The sequence below is a fragment of the Galeopterus variegatus genome, unplaced genomic scaffold (assembly GCF_000696425.1).
Source record: "Galeopterus variegatus unplaced genomic scaffold, G_variegatus-3.0.2 Scaffold1894, whole genome shotgun sequence".
Lineage (NCBI taxonomy): Eukaryota > Metazoa > Chordata > Mammalia > Dermoptera > Cynocephalidae > Galeopterus > Galeopterus variegatus.
Window position 1 is genome coordinate 91,581 of NW_007728005.1, and position 6,101 is coordinate 97,681.

At 35.1% G+C, this 6,101-nt stretch overlaps 1 long non-coding RNA gene across 1 annotated transcript in view; it reads right to left on the reverse strand.

The window, feature by feature from the left end:
* The window catches only part of LOC103595940, a 58,210-nt gene that overhangs the window by 45,837 nt on the left and 6,272 nt on the right, over positions 1-6,101 (reverse strand). The window contains exon 2 of the long non-coding RNA XR_551003.1: positions 3,596-3,698. This is a non-coding gene — a long non-coding RNA (uncharacterized LOC103595940). The remainder of the gene's footprint in view (positions 1-3,595; positions 3,699-6,101) is intronic.

Below are 6,101 nucleotides of genomic sequence, written 5' to 3' on the forward strand. Positions count from 1 at the left end.
GAGGGAGGGAGGTTTCAGTAATGGGCCACAATAATCAACCACATTGTATATCGACAAAATTTAAAAAAAAAAAAAATAAATAAATTATTTAAAAAAAAAAGGCCACAATAATCAACCACATTGTATATCGACAAAATTAAATAAATAAATAAATAAATAAATTATTTTTTAAAAAAATCATACAAAATGTGTTCTCTGATCAAATGGGGTTAAATTAGAAACCGATAAAAATGTAGTACCTATTTGTTGGGAAATTAAACAACACACTTCTACATAATTTGTGAGTTAAAGAAGAAATCAAAAAGGAAACAAAGTAGCATGAACTTATTGATCATGAAAATGCAACGTGTAAAAATCTGTGGAATGGAATTAAAGTACGGATTCTGGATTTAAATGCTTATATTGGAAGAGAAAAAAGGTCTAAAATCAATAACTGCAGGTTTTACTTTAAGAAGCTAGAAAAGGAAAAGCAAAGTAATTCTTTTGTAACTAGAAGAAAAAAATAAGATAATAAATAAATGGAATAGAAAATAGAGATACAATTAGCCAAACCAAAAGTGAGTTCTTTGAAAAGAGCAAGAAAATTAATAAAATCTTAGCTCGAATTATCAAGAATAAAAAAAATGCAAAGCAAATCACCAATATCAGGAATGCAAGAGAGAGCTTATTACTAAGGAACATATAAATATTAGAAGTCTAAAAAGGGAATTATTATGAACAACTTTGTGTCAACAAATTTGAGGATACAGATGAAATGGGCAAATTTCTTGAAAAATACAGCTATGAGAGACAGAAAATAGATTAGTGGTTTTCTGGATTTCGGAAGAGAGGCTTGAAGGCAAATGAGGAATGACTGCTAATGGATATAAGATTTCTTTCCGAGGTGATAAAAATATCCTAAAAGTATTTGGGCTGATGGTTGCACACTCTGTGAATATACTGAACACCATTGCATTGTACAGTTAAGTGGGTAAAATGTGTGATAAGTAAATTATACCTCAATAAAGCTGCTATATTAAAAAATAAAAATAAATTAAAAAGAAAAATTTGAGAATTCAGATGAAATAGGCAAACTTCTTGGAAAATACAGCTCACTATAAAACAGACACAAGATAAAACGATATCTGAATAGCCCAATACTTATCAAAGAAATTGAATTTGTTACCAGAAAAAAAAAAGAAAACTCCAGGACCACATGGTTTTACTAGAGAATTCTACCAGACATCTAGGGAAGAAATAATACCAATTTTACACAACTCTTCCAGAAGACAGAGAAGGAAATGATAGTTCACACCTTGTTTTATGAGGTCAGTACTATCCTAATATGAAAACCTAGTAGAGATATTATAAGAAAAGAAATGACAGACCCAAAGCCTCATGAAAAAATTCTTAAGAAAATGTTAGCAGATTTAATCTGTAAATACAGATGGCCCTCTATATCCATGTGCTTCGCATTCATGGATTCAACCAACCACACACCAAAAATACTCAGAAAAAAAAAACTGCATCTGTACTGAACATGCACAGACCTTTTCTTCTTGTCATTATTCCCTAAAGAATATTGTATAACAACTATTTACATAGCATTTACATTGTTTTATGTATTATAAGTAATCTAGAGATGAGTTAGAGTATATGGGAGGATGTATGGGAGTATATGTAAGAATGTGCATAGGTTATATGTAAATACTATGCCATTTTATATCAGGGACTTGAGTATCCTCAAATTTTGGTTTCAGCAGGAGGTGCTAGAACCAATACATGGAAAGGAAATACAAAATGTCCACTAATGCAAGATTGACTTAACCTTCAAAAATCAATTTTATTCATATTGAATAAAAGATGAAAAACATATGATCACTTAAGTATATTCAGAAAAAGCATCTGACAAAACACAACATCCCTTAATGATGAAAATTCTCAGCAAGCTGGGAGTAGAAGGGAACTTGCTGAATTAGACTATCTATGAAAACCTCCAGCTATATATAGTGATGAAATATAAAACACTATCCTCCTGTGATCAAAAAAAGCACCAATATCCATCTACTATCACTATTTCTATTCAACATTGTATTGTTGAATAGAAAGTAAAGTCCTAGTAATTACAATAGGAAATTTAAATAAGTGAAGGATATAAACACTGAAAAAGAAAAAGAAAAACTTTCTATGTATGTATATGAAACAAATATTTACAAAATCCTAAATAATCTATAAAGCGAGTACTAGAACTTATAGTAAATTTAGCAAACTTGCTGATATGAGGTTATTATGTAATAATTAACTAATAATTTTGTGTACTAACAGCAGACAATTGAAAAACAAAATTTAATAAATAAAATAATGTTTTTAAAAAGGCCTAACAGGTACAATTAAAGTTCCCTGCCTAATTAGTCCTCACTCAAATGAGCCCTGTTTCTAGACAACCCTCCAAGGCTCCTTTCCTTGCTCCCGTGTGGTGTCACAACTGCTTACAATAAATAAATATGGGGCCGGCCCCATGGCTCACTCAGGAGAGTGCGGCGCTGGTAGCGCCAAGGCTGCGGGTTCGGATCCTATATAGGGATGGCTGGTGCGCTCACTGGCTGAGTGTGGTGCACACCACATCGTGCCGAGGGTTGAGATCCCCTTACCCGTGAGAAAAAAAATAATAAAATAAAAATTATAAATAAATAAATAAATATGACCTGGTATATAAACAAAAATTTATAAGACTTAAAACCAATTCTATAAAACACTTTGAGAACCGGTTACATTTCTAATAAACTGGAAGCAAAAAATAATATTGGTAAAGACTTCAGAGAAGAGAGGGGTACAGGGATTGAGAGGACCTTAGGGTGACAAAAGAATCACAAAGAATAGACAGATGAGGGGGTAAAGAAGGTCTTATTTTATTTAAACCCATTCTGGCTCTTTGTCTTGAGAGGCAATATTGTATAATGGCTAAGTACAATGAGAACTATATTAGCTATGATCAATATACTTTTGTTTGTTATTTTGCTAAGAGGAAAAAAAGGAGATTTCTGAGACATTCACGGGTCTTCCCTCAGATGTTGATTTGTTGATAAATGCAAAGTTCATGGATTGTAAAGTTTAATAAAAAGTAGGTATAAGACAATCTTTGTTACAGGAAATTTATATGTTCACTTTATTTTAAAATAAATTATTCTGATCCAATCCATCATCATGTAAACTGTAGAGATTATTTTGATGATCAATATAAGGCAGGATTTTTTTGTTTAGTTCTCTCTAAAGGTGACAGAATACATTTAACACAGAGTATCTTTAGCAGTTCTGAGTTCAAACACAATGTGACTGACATCTGGTTTCTTTAACAATGGATATGCTGTAAGTGTCCCACAAGTAAGTCACATCTAGTTCCCTGGGTATCAAGGAAGGTAGAAATTAATATGAAGGCATGAGAAAGGTATGAACATTATAAAGAACGGCAAAGATGCTTAATGGAAATGTTATCTGTGACACAACAAAGTTTAACCCTTTCCTTTGGAAACAGGGTGAAGAAATTCACCTAGTTTCTTAAAAGATAGCCTTGATATTCCAAACAGCATATCCTAAATTATGTAAGCAGATAACTTACCCAGTGAGACCAAGTTACTGCAGCTCTCCATCATAGCATCCCAGTACAATTCCCACTCCTCTGGAGAGAAGTCTGAAGCCACATTCCTGAATGTTACCCATACCTAAAAGCACAAACCCAAGTGTTGCTGGTTAAAATCAAGAAATGTTTTCAAAATTGAAAGAGTAGACAAATGTTTGAAATCCAAGAATGGGACTATACAGCAAGCAAATAGGTTGTGGCTGGATGTCTATGTTCAGAGAAGTTAAAGAAATTCGTGTTTTGGAAACAGATTCTGTACATATTTTTAAGAAATCCAGTTGATGTAGACAAAATTTCCTGCCTATTATGTGATTCCACAATTATCAAAACATGTCTAAAAACATGTCTGGAAATGAAGAAAATAATTGTAATTTACCAATTAAATAGTGAATAAACATACTGCATGCCATGTGCCTACCTCATAAATTATCAATAAATAAATGTGAATTCTTATGTCCTCTTTTCCTTTACATACTAAGAAAATATAATTCATGGCATTTATTTTCCAATATAGTATTAAATCTCTAGCTTAAATAATAGGGTTTGCATATAATTGAAGATTTTCTTCGAGCCTTAAGTCCATCATTATGTCACATATCATTTTTAAAAAATATATCATAAGCACTATTCTTTCTTATGCCAAATCATTTAGCAAATGTCTTTTTATTGGCTACAGTATAGTTCATCTTGTACATCAGCCTTAATTATCCCTTTAAACTGCTATGCTTAGGTTGGGAAATGACCAATAACATCTTCTCTGCTGATCGGAGTCTACAGTCATCTACTCCTTTTAAATCTGATTGATTTTCTTACTACGATCCACCATTCCTCACTGAGTACTTTTTCCTCAATCCTGAGTTAGAGGGTACAAAATACAGAATGTCCCAGAATCACATAGATATCATTCTAAACCAGCACCATCTTTTCAAGTACACATGGATCTTCCTCCTAGTATTTATCTCTTTGTGACTGATTCCCAAGTTAGATCCCTGATCTCTCTGTATGCAGGTCCTGATCTTACCCTTATCTGATCCTAAAAGCCTCACAAAGCATGAGATCTCAACACATACCAACGGTGAGGCTAGTCAACTTCTTTTTCTTATCTCTTCCCGAAATCCTCAAAGAATTTCTAAGTTTTTCCATGAGTAATCAAATGTATCAACTTCTTTTAATCATCCCTCCACCATCCCTTGGATGGTCAACCACCTACCTCCTCCTCAAGAGATTTCGTTTTACTCCATAACGCTTCTTAAAAGAAGGCTGAACCTAATAGGAGATTCTAAATATTAATGGGAGAATAGAGGGACCTACCAGGAGGAGCTGGGGCTGTTTAGGATCACCCCTCACAAGAACTGGATTCTTAGATAGGTCTCTGTTACATAGGACATTTCGAGATAAGGTAATGTTTGCATGATCTAAATATGACTATGTTCAAGAAATAGAGAGAAATAGCAACCCACCAAAGCCATAGCTAAAAATGGTTAAGAACCAGTCAGTCCTCCATCAGGCGTCCTTTCTTACAGAAGCACAGAGAACACAGCAGCAAGAGATGGGGAAGGAAAACATGTGCCTCTTAGCTTCCAAAATGACATATATTAATATGAGGTTTTTTCCTTCTGTCTTCTTGCCTGCAAACAATTCCTCATTAATACACACACAAAACGGAGGAGATAAGAGGGATTCTTAACAAATCGAAACCCTCCAGACCCACGGAGTCCAGCAAACAGGCACAGACACCAAACAGATATCCTCCTGTCTGAAACTCAGGTCCAGACAATTCAGCAGGAGGTTTCTGGCCCATTCCTTACTCTGTTACGGCTGAACTGAACTTAAGATTGAGCCACTCAGACTTGTCTTGAGCAGATAATCCTCCTTCCATTCCACCTTCTAGGGCTGCAAAGGGATGACACCATTCACACCAGTACCTCCTACATGATTGGTTGTCAGGAATTGTCACAGACTGTAAATTCCAATAAGGCCCACAACAATACAAGGATACTTCAAACGGTTCATGGCAGAATGGAATTAAATGATAATATGAATCTTCCCATGAACTTTTTGAAGACCTCTCGTATTCTGGTGATGCGTATTAAGAGAACTTTGCCACTTACCCTTCAAGAAGTAGAGTCTATTTCCCTCCCTCTTGAAACTGGGCAGGCCTTTGGGAGTTACTTGATAAACAGAATGCAGCAGAAATGACACTATATTTTCCAAGGCTAGATTAGGAAAGGCAACAGAACTTCCTCCTAAATCTTTCTCAAGATGCTCACCCTGGAACCCAGCNCAGCTCCCAAACTTCAAGCCACCTGAAATGAAGCCAAGTAGAGCAGAGACTAGCAGTTCCCCAAGGGCTCTGTACAGTGTGCAGATTAATGATTGAAATAAATGTTTTATTGGGCCGGCCCGGTGGCACACTGCTACAGTGCGCCACTTGGGAGTGCGGCAGCGCTCCCGCCGAGGGTTCGGATCCCACATACAGACCAGC